This window comes from Antechinus flavipes, chromosome 5 (genome assembly GCF_016432865.1).
Source record: "Antechinus flavipes isolate AdamAnt ecotype Samford, QLD, Australia chromosome 5, AdamAnt_v2, whole genome shotgun sequence".
Classification (NCBI taxonomy): domain Eukaryota; kingdom Metazoa; phylum Chordata; class Mammalia; order Dasyuromorphia; family Dasyuridae; genus Antechinus; species Antechinus flavipes.
The window spans coordinates 295,427,359-295,440,995 of record NC_067402.1 but is presented as its reverse complement, the minus strand read 5'-3'; the positions used below and the strand labels follow the sequence as shown (position 1 = coordinate 295,440,995).

Sequence of the window (13,637 nt, the reverse complement as noted above, 5' to 3'; positions counted from 1 at the left end):
TGTGAGAGGGGGGGGAGAAAGAGAGAGGAGGAAAGGAAAGAGAGAGAGACAGAGAGAGGAGAGAAGCAGGAAGAAGAGGAGGAGGAGAAGAAAAAGGAGAGGAAAAATAGAAAAAGGAAGAAGAAGAGAAAAGAAAAGGAAGAAGAGAAGGAGGAGGAGGAGAAGGAGGAAAAGAAAGAGGGAGGAAACCCCCCGCCGCCTCGGGGCCCACGGAGATGGTCGCCGGAGGAAACTCATCCCCTGTGTCCCCCCAGTGCCCCAGCAAAGACCAAGCCCGAGTGCCCGCGCTCCAGGAAGTAGCTGCACCTCGGGGCGCTTCTCCCGGGGGCTGGAACTTTAGAACGCCCTGGCAGCCAGAAACCCGGATGGAACAAAGAGGAGCCGCTTGAGCCAGGCCCTCGGCCCTCTGCACCCCAGATTCCCGCCCTCCGGCCCTGTGCCCACACGTGGCCCCCGGGGGACCCAGGGGATTCCTGGGATTCCCCTTCTGCCCACTCACCACACGCGGCCGACATGGTGCATCCGACAAGTGTCGCAAAAGGGGGGGAATCAGAATCAGCCATTTCGAGGGGCTTAGGCCGCCCAGGCGTTAAGGGTTTGGGGGTACCTCTGGCCCCGGCCCCTCCTAATCCCCATCTCCCAAGACCAATATCTGGCAGACCAATGAAAGACCCCCAAACCGAGCGGTGCATTTGGGGGAGGGAGAGATGGGCCGGGAGAAACAGAGCCAGGAGCGGGTCAGGTCGATGCGAAGCAAGAAGCAGGGGAGACCCCAGCACATCCCTCAGCCTCTGCTACAACTTTTGAAACTTGTCCCATAAGAGCTCAGAGGGACAAACTGCCTCATCCTTCCCAGGAAAGCCTGGATGGGCGGTCAAGATGACCCGGGAGGGACGGCCAGCCGGCCCGTTTGCCGCGGCTTCTGGTGTCCCGCCCTCCGCCTAACCGACGGCTGGCCCTCATTTTCCCCTAATAGAACGGTTAGAACCCTGAGATGGGGAAGATCTCTCTCGCCTTAGAAGTCGCAGCAGCCATGAGGGGTCCTGCTGGACGGACCGGACGGAACGGACCCTTGCCCGCCCCAGCCCAGGCTGACGGCTCTGGGACCGGGCAGAGAGGAGGCGTCGGACTAAAGCTGCCAGGCCCATGAGCCCTTGTACGTCCTGGCCTCCCGAGTCCCACTTAGCAGCTCTGGGGCCCCCACGGCAGCTTCCAGGCCAAGCTGGACCGAAGCACAGAGCCTCTGGCCCACGGGGCCCATCGCGTGCGCTTGTTTCCTGGTAGCTGCTCCAAGCCCCCACCCAAACGCCCCAGAGCCTTCGGAATGAGAACAGACAAGAGCCTTACCTCTCTTTCCAGGGGCCCTTCCTGACGCTCGCGCCCACGGGCAGCTGGCACACAGCACTCCCCCGAGGGCCAGGGAGGACGCCACGTGTCCAGTGGGATATGATGCGGGGAAATGCCCACCGGGTCTTCGCGTGCCCTCATTCTCTCGGACGTGGAGCCGCTCCAGCCAGCTGCAAGAGACCCGCAGAATGAGTAAGGGTCAGTCTCTGCAGGGGTCATCGGGGCAGAGAGCGGGCTGCAAAGGCTGGTGGGAGTATGTGCGCCACGGGCCTCTGAGCACAGCCCTCGCTCTCAGCATCTGTGAAGGGTCTGGGGCCACCGGAACAGACGTGAAGGGAAGGAGCATCCTCTCTGCAGGGATTCTCCCCATGCCCAGAGAAAGCTTCACATACCCACTAGTGTGAGGGCCAACCGAGGGCCCGAGGGACAAGCTTCCTCTGGAATGACTCTGAGGTTGGCAGAGCAGGGGGAGACCCTAAAGCAGAAGATGGCAGAGCAGGGGAGAAGGTGAAATGGCCCAGGGGGAGGGACTCGGGAGGCCTCGGACACAGCCCCCTCGTCCTCCTGAGGTGAAGGGGGCAGCCCCCACAAGCACCAGAGCATCAACAAGCACCAGACCTCGGTCCGCAGGCTTGCCACGGCTCCCCGGACTCGCTCAAGAGGAAGGCCCCCTTTCTAAAAACAGGCCCACCTTTTCTTTAACAAGGAACAACAATGGGAAAAGGGCCATTCCAGGGGGCGACTTTTGGCCACAAATCCAACCTCACAGCCTGAAAAATAGCTGCGGGCCTGGTGAGGTCCCTGCGGGTTAAGTGAAGGGAAACAAGGAATCCCCAAACACTCGTGGCCCCTCTGTCTCTTTCCCACTGCTCCCAAAGGCGGGCCACGTGTGGGCCACGCAAGGATACGCAAACAAGACATTTGGAGCTGAGGTCCCTACACACTTACAATTTAGAATCACTTTGGTTATCCTACAAACATATGGAAAAACCTCCGCTACGACCTAATTATTTTATTATAATTTAAAATGTAATTATAAAAGGCTGATCTAAATGTAAATATCTCTCTTAAATATATTCTAAAGAAATTCTGGATTTAAGAGACTCAAATCACCTGGCAAATATTTCTCCCAAGTGCTATTCTTATCCCAGGAGTTACAGGATGGGGCTGGGGGGGAGGGGAGAAGCGTGGTGCTGCAATTTTTAGAAAAGTGCCTGCCCTGGAACTGTCCCCACAAAGGCACCGAAGAGCCAACATTTCACCACCAGAAGGCAACTGTCTCGCCTGAATTTTTTTCTTCATTTGCTATGACTCTGTGTGTATGTGTGTGAGAGGGGGGGGGGAGAAAGAGAGAGGAGGAAAGGAAAGAGAGAGAGACAGAGAGAGGAGAGAAGCAGGAAGAAGAGGAGGAGGAGAAGAAAAGGGAGAGGAAAAATAGAAAAAGGAAGAAGAAGAGAAAAGAAAAGGAAAGAAGAGAAGGAGGAGGAGGAGAAGGAGGAAAAGAAAGAGGGAGGAGAAAAAGATGAACGCAGCAAGCCAAAAGTCTGGGCTAGTGGCCCCAAGTTCAAATCCCAACTCCATCACTTCCCTACAACCCCAGCCATGAGGTCCATGGTTACTCTACGTCGAAGCCCTCCCACTTCTGACCTCAGATCTCCTGGGAAGTCCTGACCAGTTTAGTTTGAAGGGTGAAGCACTGGGCTGCACCCCCACTGTGGGGCTCCTAGGATAGGCCATGTGTTACTTACTGCAAATACCCCTGGGCACCATTTATAAAATCCCCAAAGGAGTCTGTGCTGCTAGACTGGCTATGGAAATCACCTGATGGTGACCACCTTCTCAAAAGGTTGGAGACAGAGACACCCCCCATCACCCACAGCCCCTCTCCCTCCCCAGTTTCCTTCCTTGAGAAATGAAGATCTTGGTCTATTCTGTTTCTTAAGGCCCTGCCAGCTCTGGTAGGCCAAGGTTTGATCTGTCTGAAATCCTATTTCCAGGTACACATGGACTGCGTTTAATCCAAAACAACGGCCACCGGTTGGGCCTCGGCCGTGTCCAGAGCCTCTGGCGGAGATAAAAAGGAAGGAGACGACTCCAGCCCTTCATTCAAAAAGCCCCCAATCGAGGCGGGTCCATGACTCCGGAGTCAGAAGACCGCGTTCAGAGCCCACTTCCAATCCTTGTTCTCGACAATTGAGCGCCAGCCGCTTAACCCCAGGTGCCCTCAGATTCTTCACCTACGACCTGGGGGGCCGATCCCCCCGGCCTCTGGCCCCTTTTAGGTTCTGGTCTCCGAAGCCCTGGTTTTGGGAGGACCTGGGAGGAGGGTGCAAGGAAGAAAGGCAGGGCTGATGTGGGAAAGGATCACTAAGGATCACTTGGATGGGAGCCGGGGATGCGTCCAGGATGGAGAGGGCACCTAAGCTGGACCCACAGGAAGAGAAACATTTCAGCAAATGGAGCCAAGGAGGAAGCTCCCAGAGGATGCGAAGGCAACAGCCCAGGCACTTCCCAAGGCTGGGGCCACTGCTGGCATTCGATGCTTCCACCGGTCAGCTCTGTTCAGTGGGACAGTATTCTGTAGCACATGGGCATCGTGAGGGGCCTGGCGGCCATCTCACTACAGCCCAGACCTGCACCTCCTCCCCCAGGGGCTCTGGAGCTCAGCCCAGCCCTGACAGCCTCGGCTCTGTGCAGAGCACTTTGAGGGGCCGAAACTGGCCCCGACGATGCCGGGAACGGTCACGAGAGAGAAAGTTTCAAAGTGGCGACCAATGACCTTGGAAAGCCAGAGACCCGGCGTAGAGCTAACAAGTGGCTTCCCGCGGTGGACCCAGACCGAGCCGACCCTGGATGGCCATCCGTCTACCCCGCGATTCAGAATGAGAAGGGGCTTCAGAAATACCCAGCACACCGCCTTCGCTGCACATGACAGGGAAGAGGACGGAAGTGACTCTCCCAAGATCACCCGGCAAGCCAGCGGATGGGTTCTCCATCACAGTACCCTGATAAAGCCTGATAGAACCGAAGGGCTGCAGAAAGCCGCAGGTGCTGGAGGAGGTCTGGCTGCCAGGCGTCACAAAGGCCCAACAAGCTGGAGAGACCCTGCTGAAGGCTGGCGCCCAGGGACCATCCCGGCCACCATCAGAGCTCCGGCAGGAGAGGAAGTCAAGTGACGCCGAGTGCTGTCCCCGCCTGGCCGGGTCTCTGCAAAGCCAATCCAGACATCCGGGGGAGATCTGCCCAGGAGGGGGGCACTGGAGGCCACAGACAGGCAAAGGTACAGATCGTGGTTTGAGAGGGCTCAGAAAAAAATCCCCTTTCTACACCTCCTGCACCCTTTATTTATCTGGCTTCCTTTCTCTAAGTCAGCCCCACAGACCGGACCAATATGGCCAAGAACAGCCCGCTGTAAGCTGAGTTTCAGAACACGGTTACAGCCACACAGAGCAGGAGAGAAGCAGACCCAGTGCGAAGCTTGACGTCAGGAGAATGTTTAACGGGCACTTAATATCTGACCCAGAGCAGGACCAGGCTAGATGGCCTTTCCCCGGTGATTCGCCAACAGATTCACTCATAGCCTGGCACATATTAGCCGGGGGATTAGCCAATTCACCTCTGTGACTGTTTTCTCAGCTGGGAAATGGGAATAACCAGAACACCTGTCTTGAAGGGCTCTTGGGAGCTCTAAGCCAGACAAAGTATGGAAAGTGCTTTGGGAGCCCTAATGCTCCTCCCGGGATGCGAATGGGCTGCAGCTGGTCAGCTATCACAGCTGTCGTCTGAGGCCCAAAGGGTCCCCGTAGCATGCGGGCCTACCTGCCTCCCCTTGGGTAGCCCCGACTCCCGGCAGTCAGCGCTGAAGCCCATGGACCCCGCTCAGAGCCCTGAGCATAACATGCAGGGGAGGACCAAGGACACCAATCCTGTTGAAATAGTTCTCTAACTCTTTTTTTTATTTTAAGTTCATAGATGCCATGTTAATAACTTCAGATTCTAGTTCAACTCCTTTCTTTTTTAACAGAAGAAGAGAATGAACCCATTCAACATGTAAAGGACTGCTTGCCATCTGGGGGAGGGGGTGGAGGGAGGGAGGGGAAAAATCGGAACAGAAGTGAGTGCAAGGGATAATGCTGTAAAAAATTACCCTGGCGTGGGTTCTATCAATAAAAAGTAATTTAAAAAAAGAATAGAATCAAAAAAGAAAAAGAAGAAGAAGAAGAAGAAGAGAATGAAGATCAGAGAGGGAAAAGGAGTGGCCGAAGGTCGCACAGCCAGAATTGAAACTCTGAAGACCAAGAGAAGACCTGGCTTTCTCTTTCCTAACCTACACTACCTTGACAGCAGGAAACCAGGAAGGGGGAAGAATAGAGAGAAAGAGAAAGGGATAAAGGAAGGAAAAAAGAGAAAGAAAAAAAGAAAAACTAAAAATGGAAGAGAGAAAAGAAAATGAAAAGGAGGATGACAGAAAAGAAAAAAGAAGGAAAGGCAGAAAAATAAAAAGACAGAGGAGAGAGAGAAGGGGCAAAGGAAGGGAGGGAGAGAAAGGGGAGAGAAGAAAGAGAGAAGGATAAAAAGAGAAAAAGAAAAGAAAGAAAGAAAGAGGAATAAATTAAAAGGGAAAAGGAAAGAGAAAGAAAAAAGAATGATATGAGAGAAAAAAGAAAGAACAGAAAGACAAAAGAAAAGGAAAGAAGAAAGAAAGAAAGAATGGGAAAGGAAAGAGAAAGAGAGAGAAGGATAGAAAAAAGAAAAAAGGAAAGAAGAGAAAAAAGGATGACAGAAAAGAAAAAAGGAAGGAAAGAACAAGGAATAAAAAGAAAGAAGGGAAAAGAAAGAAGAAAGAGAATGGGGAAAAGAAACAGAGAGAAAGAGAGAGTAGATAGACTTCTGAAAGCTTTACCACCAGGAAAATAGAAAAGTGTTTTCTAGTTGAGATTTTCCAAGAATTCTAGAAAATATCTTTCTTTCTTCCTTTCATTCCTTCTTAAACATGACCTCAGCATCTGTGGCCCTCAGAAAACTGGATTCTTCAGGCCCCGGGTCCCTCTAAAAAACATTCATCAGCCCTGAAAATCAATATTTGATAAAGGCCCATTGTTGATGGTTGAAACAATTGTTTCTGTTTTCCTGCTCCAAGTTGGGGGGGGGGGGGCGCGAAGGGGGGGTGGAACTGTTCCTCGCTCTCACAGGCTTCTAGAAAGACCAAATTCACGAACTCTGCCTGAAGATCGGGTCTAAGCTGCACCTTTTTCTGGGACCACAATTGTGGTTAAGGATCTCTTAGAACAGCCTCCAGGGCTCCACTTGGAGCCAGGAGATCTGGATTCAAATGCCAAGTCAGATACTTCTGTTCGTCAAGTTTTATTTGTGGGCTCGCTACGTGCAGACATTGCATTAGACAGTGGGGATAAAACCAAAAAAACACAGTGCTGGGGGGTGGGGGTGAGAGGAACCTACGTATAGACTGTGTACCTCTCCTCAGTCTCCCCAGGTTCAAAGGCCAGCTCTGCCGTGACCACTGTGACCCAGGTTCGTCAGCAGTCTTCCTATTGCCATCTGAAAAATGGACCTTTTGGAGTTTCTTGGCCCCGAGGACTCCCGAAGCTCAAGGCTGAGATCCTCCATCGCGACTATGGCCCAAAATATGGCGAACAAAGACAGGGTTGGGAGAAGCGAAGGGAAGGGACGTGCCCGCTGTGACACAGCCAAGACCCAGGGCTCTGCCCACCGGGCCGCCCTGCCTCCCTCCCACCTGAAGTCTGGCTCCTCATCTGGAAAATGGAGATAATGATCATTGCCACATCTACCCCACGGGGCTGGAAGGAAGCCCCTTTGCAAATGTGCAGAAATTGGAGCCGCTGCCATTCGAAGAGCAGGGCCAGTGAGAGGCAGCCGTCCCCTACGCCCGTCCTCCTTCAGATCACAGAATTCGTCTACGAGAAGCACAAGCGAGCCTCCCTGGCTGGGCCCTTCTCCGACTCCCAGGACCCTCTTTCCCTCCTTTCCCAGGCACATGTTCAGTGCCAGACAATGAGCAAGACCCGAAGGGGGCTGGGCTCCAACATCCCAATCTTCCCAAACAATCGCCCCCGAGGGTTCTGGGAGTCGGGCATCCACAGATTCTGGCCATGTCGGCTCGGCCAAAAGACAACAAATGCCAGATCGCAAGATCACTGGTCTTCAGAGTCTGGGGGGGGGGCACGGAAGAGACTCCGCTCTGCCCCTTCCTAGGGAGATGACCCTAGTCGAGTCACTTCCTGCCTCTGGGCCATCTTGAAAAGGAAGGGCTCGGAATAAATGGGCACCGGCATCCTATCATCTCTAAAAACCCATGACATCTTAGGAGATGAGGAAGAAACAGAGCCCTGCGTGGCCTGGGCTCGGGCACTCGGGAGGCGGCTTCTTAGGGTCGGAGGGTTTTTGTAAACAAGTTTACTTATGAGACGCCAAAGGAAAATAAAAAGATGAATCCGCCCCTTCCCCCTCCCAAAATGTGAAATGAGAAATAGAACCTCTGTTCCCATCAATCCCACACGACTCCCTCTTGGAAAGCAATATCAGAATGGCTTCATTCACCAGAGCCCAGAAGCTACTTTTGCTTAAAAAATACCCGAGTTGGGGGGGATGTTGGGGGGGGTGATTTCGAGGATTTTCTCATTGATGAGCCAGCCTGAAATGGATGATCTCATCTCCCAAACATTTGCCCGTGCCCCATTATTTTCCCCTTTCAGTTTGCCCCTTTGAGAAAAAGTCTGTCCCACGCCAGGGCGGCCATGTCTGGCCGGCAAGGAGAAAATCCAGAGCCGCCCGAGCCCGAGCTCCGATCCACACGGTCCCTGCCCTGCCCCCCAGGCTGCCTCCTCCTTTGCCTCCGTGTGCCTTCTGAAAGACCAAGGCCACGTGGTGGAGTGAGGCTCCCGTTGAGGGCCGCCCAGTCCATCTCGGAAGGCACCATCTTGCCCGGCAGACAGAGCCGTTCCAGCCCCACCAAAATAAGCCGCTCAGCACAGCGAGCTGCCGATCTGCACCTGTTCCAGGCAGAAAACGAGTGACACTGCACTTATGGGAGAATGCCTCATTAGGACCCATTTCAGCTCTCTGAAAGGAAGGTGTCACCCACCCCGGGCTCCCACCACCCCGGAAGAGCCGAAGCCCGGGACAACGTCACTGATGGCTGCCGGGTAGACCCCATGGGTTGCTCGAGCGTGGCCACCGGTCAAGTAAAGTGATGGCAATCCTTCTGTTCTCCTCCTCTTCCTTTCCTCCGTCCTCTCTACTCCTCCTTTTCCTCCTCCTCCTTTCCTCCTTCCTTCCTCCTCTTCCTCATCTCTTTCTTTTCCTCCTCCTCCTTCCTCTTTCCTCTTCTTCCTCTCCCCACCCCAAGGCGCCAGGAAGCCGTCCACCTCTCTGCCTCGCTTCAGCCCTTACCTCCCTCCCCGGGATCCCAGGAGCAACAATCTCGGAACAGCGTCTGTCCTGACGAAGAGGGGAGGGGGGGCCCAGGGCCCAACCCTCTGACGGCACGCCACACGCACACAATGGCACATAGGCTCCCTGCCTTCTCGTCTCCTTCCAATCATAGCTCGATATTTTAAATTCGGGAAGGGCAGAAATCCGGAGGCACCCTCGGCAGAAGTGTTTACATGCCACGACTGTGTCTCGCTCACTCTCTTACCCTCTTCTTAACCCTAAAAATTCCCTTTCTTTTCTCTTTCCTTTTGGCCTGAATGGGGCACTGGAGCCCCGAGAAAGCAGAGCCGGACTGCCCGAATTGTCTTTCTTTGCACATCTTACAGCAACAATAAAAATCCACCAGAAGCCCAGAGCAAGGAGTAGAACCTTGGGCCCAACTGCAGCTGGTGAGCCGGGCACCTCAGAGACTCACTCTCTCGTTAGGAATCGATCCAGTGGCTCCCACGCCACAGCATGGCCCACAGCAGCCTGTCTGGAGGCAGTGGAGTAACCGTGCCTCTCATTTGGGTTCCTAGAGCAGCATCCCCATTTCTGCCTGGGAAAACGCCAGGAAGGGGGGCCGTGACTGGGCCACTCTTCCCTTTAAGGTGTCGATTACCTCCTGATCTCTCCCTATCTCCCCTCCCAAGAGTCCTTCACACCCAGAAAGTCTCCAATTTCAGCAAAAGAAAAGCCTCCCGATCTTACCGGGGGCTTTAGCTAAGGATTCATATGGGACAAACGTGGACCTCAAATGTCGCAGGCAACAACAACAAAAAAAAAAAATCACCATCTCTCACACAACCACGTGGCGAGATTTTTACCCAATTCCCCAATTCTTAGAATTATAATTATGAAAAGTCTCCTCTCCCCTCCCAACGTCCCTGCAGGATATTCCAACTTTAATGTTTAACAAGCCATCCAATATGGCCTCCAAGGGGGTGAGGGCGGGAGGCGGGAGAGGGCAATGGACTTCTCCACCTCAGACTATCTCTACGACTCACCCCAAATTACTCGGCTCTACAACTGCCCATAATTTATCCCGGAGCTTAGAGCCTTGGACTAGAAAGCTAGCTGAAGTAAAGAGGGGCGCAAGGACCACCGCACTCCATGTGGACGGGCAGCACCTCCCTCCCACTATCATCTTCTCCCAAGTCAGCCTTTTTGGCGGTAATGAAGAGCCAGACGGCAGAATGGTTAACTACACGGAGGTCACATTCGCCAGGGAGCCGACCTTCTTGAAATAAACCTTCCATTCAGTGGACCTGTAGTCCCATGAGGAAGCTCCATGTGAAAATAGGCCTCTAGTCTAAGCACATTTTCATGGGGTGTTTTCTGGAAACGCTCCACAACACCCCCCCCACCAAGACCACCCCATTACCTTCCAGACAAAGCACCCTTCCCCAAAACGCAATGGCGAGGGGGAACAGGACGGGGAAGGGAAGGGCCGGCACAAGGCACGCCACCCGTCAGGGGTCCTCGTGTCGGCCATTTTCGGGGGGGAGGGTGGTACGGCATGGAACTTTGTGTGTTTTGCAACAGGCAAAAAGCCACGCCAGCTCTGTCCTCATCTGCCTGAAGATCCACACCCTCAGCCTCGAGACTCCTCTACGGGAAATCATTTCCCCCTTGCCATGGAGCCCGTGATGGCCTCTGAGAGGGCTTGCCTGCCCGCCTGCCCGCCTGCCCGATCGCATTCCTACCTCCTTCCTTGACCTCTCTCTTGCCAAGTCTAGGGTGAGCCACCTCCAAATGCTGATCAGGAGTTACTGCCATTTGCTTTGCTTTGGATTCATGCCGCTGTAAAATACCAGCTCAAACAACGCTCAAGCGGGCCAGTTTCCAAACTGGCTTTGGCCAAAGTCGGGGGGTGGAGAGAGGGAGGGAATCTGGGAACCCCAAAGCGGCTCGAAAGCAAATCAGAGCTGTGCAGGTGGGAAATGGCTCCCGGTTTAGAGGAATATAAGAAGGAAGAAGTCGAGGGCTTCCCCAAAAAAAGACCTTTCAGAGCCATTCTGGAAATAATTTTTGAAGAGCTCCTTTCTATTTTTCCCCCTTTTGTGGGGTAGGGGCTGCGGGAAAATGAAGCTTTAGGAATTCATCTGTGTCTGATTTTTGTGGGTACTCAAGGAGGGCTGTAAGAGCCCATCTCCCTGGCGGGCCCCCCAGAACGAGGGCCTGCTCTCCCCAAACTAAAAGGGGCTTCAGGACAATAAGCAGCAGCTCTCCAGCCCTATTACCCTGAGCGGCTGGAGATACTGCCTTCTCCCAGTATTCCACATAGAAATCCCTGCAATTAGTATCTAAATAGACACACAGAGCAATCGCACAAAGTTTTTTTAAAAAAAAAATGTTCCTGAGGAATTCAACATGGAGAGAAGGGGGGGGGGGAGGCCTGAGAGCCTGAATACCGAAAAAATGAGCACGAGCAGGGGCAGACCCAACACTCTGGGGCTCACCATTAAGTCTGCACTGCCCTTGGAGAAGGTTGTTAAGGTTACTGAATGGGAGACCGGGGGAGACCCAAATGTCTTCCTTATAATCCGACCTGTCTGCCTTGGGACCTTCCCTTGTACTTTAAAAGCTCCCACTAAAGGAAAGGAGGAAGGCAGGGAGGGGAACTCGGCCACGCTAGGGGGAACTTGGGAATTCGCAAACGCCCGCTGAAGTGGACCTTTGTCCAACGAGACCCGGAGAACTCCTGACTTCTTCCTCTTTCTCCTCCTTAAACTCTTTCTCCCCAATTTGGAACAAGCTGAGAGGAAAAGGGCCCAATCGACTCCCACTGAATAGTATAAAACCCCAAATACACAAGGGCCAAGAAGATTGAGAAGGGCCCCCTTTAGGGAGCAGGAGGGAGGGGGAGTTTTTAAAACTTCATTTCCCTCCTTGGCAACTAAGCTCGATGCCCCCCCCCCAGGCCCCACCAGGCCACCAGCACCGAGAACAAATCAACCTGCCACGTTACTAAGTGCCAATCAACTGGCTCGGGTTTGATGGGAAAGTCTTACCGTGTGCAACATGAGGAGGGACCCTGGGACTCGACTCGCGGTGAAGTGGGGGAGCCAGCCAGTCCACGCCGCAGTCAGTCCTGAAAGCTCCTGTGCAGATCAGAGGGAGAGAGGCACATACACTCAGTGCAAGAACGGGAATCTCTCCGGGGGGGAGGAAGAGAGGGAGAGAGGGAAAGAGAGACACAGAGAAAAGGAGACAGAGAAAAGAAGGAAAGGAGAGAGACAGAGACAGAAAGAGAGAGAGACACAGAGAGACAGAGAGAGCGCGAGAGCGCGCAGACAGGACCCGGGAGCAGGCCGGGTGCAGGGGAAAGGCGGTCCTTACCTAGCAACGGGGTTTCGGTCGTGGCGGAGCCGGAGGCGGCGGCGGCCGGCCCAGCTCGCGGCTCCCAGGCCGAGCGCCCAGCCCACAAGGAGCGCAGGCTGCCAGCTCTCAGCCACGACAACAATAGCGGGCTGAGAGGGATAGCATGAAAGGGAAAGGAAAAAGAGAGGAGAAGAGAAGAGAGAGGGAGGAGGAGGAGGGAAGGGGGTGGGGAGAAGAAGGGGGCTGCGCGGAGCTGGGGGGGGGGGGGGAGGGAGAAGCGTGTTAAGCTCGTCTGGCATTAACAAGTCCAGAATGAAGGATGTTAGCAAACACACAAACAGCATGTCCGATGCATGCTAATGGTCCCGGCTTGAGCCCGATATGATGAATTATTCAGCAGGCAAAAAGAGGGGGAGAGTGAGAGAGAGAGAAGGAGAGAGAGAGAGAGAGAGAGAGAGAGAGAGAGAGAGAGAGAGAGAGAGAGAGAGAGAGAGAGAGAGAGAGAGAGAGATCGCGAGCAGGAGGAGGAGCAGGAGGAGGAGGAGGAAGGGGAAGGAAGGGGGAGAGTCCCCCTAGACCTTTCACATGCCTACAGAGAGAGAGAGAGATAGGGAGGGCCGACCCGACAGGCGGGGTGGGGTGGGGTGGGAAGAAGTGGAGGAGGAAAAGGAGGAGGAGGAGAAAGAGGAGGAAAAGGAGGAAGAGGAGAAGGAGGAGAAGGAGGGGGAAGGAGGAGGAGGGGGCTGCTGCTTTTTTTTAAGTATAGTTAAAACTTTCTTCCAGTCTCTAGCTTGAAACCAAGTTCGAGAGAAGGGGACACCCCGAGGCCTGCTAAGGGGTCCCGGCCTGGGTGTTGCGAGCGTTTCCCGGCCCAGCCGGCCCAATCCGGTGGCGAGTTCTGGCCTCCTCTTTCTCCCCTTCTTCCTCCTGTCCCCCCAAACCCCCCCTAGTCCCGGCCCGTTTGGTCCTGGCCGTGACCGCCCCCTTTCTGTCTTTTGTCTCCCGGAGCTGGCACCTGTCCCAGATACGGGGAGCGGCGCCAGCAGGCAGGCGGGCGGGCGGGCCGGCCGGCCGGGGGCTTCTGGGCCCGGGAGGAGGCTCGGCGGGTGGGAGACGGCCCGGTCCGGCCGGCCCAAAGGAAGGAGAGAAGAGGGGAGAAGGAAATAGGGCGAGCGGGCGACAGCGGCTTCAGCCCCTGGCAGAATCAGGCCGCCTCGGGCAGCGGGCACACCGGGACAATAAAAGACCCCGCCAAAAACAGAAGCGAGCCCGAGACATCGGGGCCCGGCACTTGACCCGCAGGGCTGCCGCTTTCCGCTCGATGCTATTCCGGCACCCGGGAGCGAGGGGAAGGCGGGGAGCACCACTTTAATGACCCCCCACTTCCCCCGCGGAGCCCGGGAGCCTGTGGGCGCAGCGCCCGCGGCGGGCTCGGCAGACAAATCCGGGCGGCGCGCGCCTTTCCCGGGCTCAGAGCGCCCCGGGGGAGCTGTGCCCGGCCGGGTTGGGCGAGG

The 13,637-nt window shown here is 54.9% G+C and overlaps 1 protein-coding gene across 2 annotated transcripts in view; it reads right to left on the bottom strand.

Moving 5' to 3' along the window:
- LOC127538975 (uncharacterized) overlaps positions 1 to 12,557 on the bottom strand; it is a 43,777-nt gene extending 31,220 nt beyond the window's left edge. The window contains exons 1-3 of one of the 2 annotated variants that reach the window (XM_051962872.1): positions 12,142 to 12,557; positions 11,814 to 11,903; positions 1,348 to 1,517 (exon numbers count right to left, since the gene is read on the bottom strand). The gene's annotated coding sequence lies outside the window, so the exon portion shown is untranslated. Of the gene's footprint in view, positions 1 to 1,347; positions 1,518 to 11,813 lie in introns of both variants that reach the window. The other variant, XM_051962873.1, reaches the window with a different exon arrangement.
- Positions 12,558 to 13,637: the final 1,080 nt, after the last annotated feature.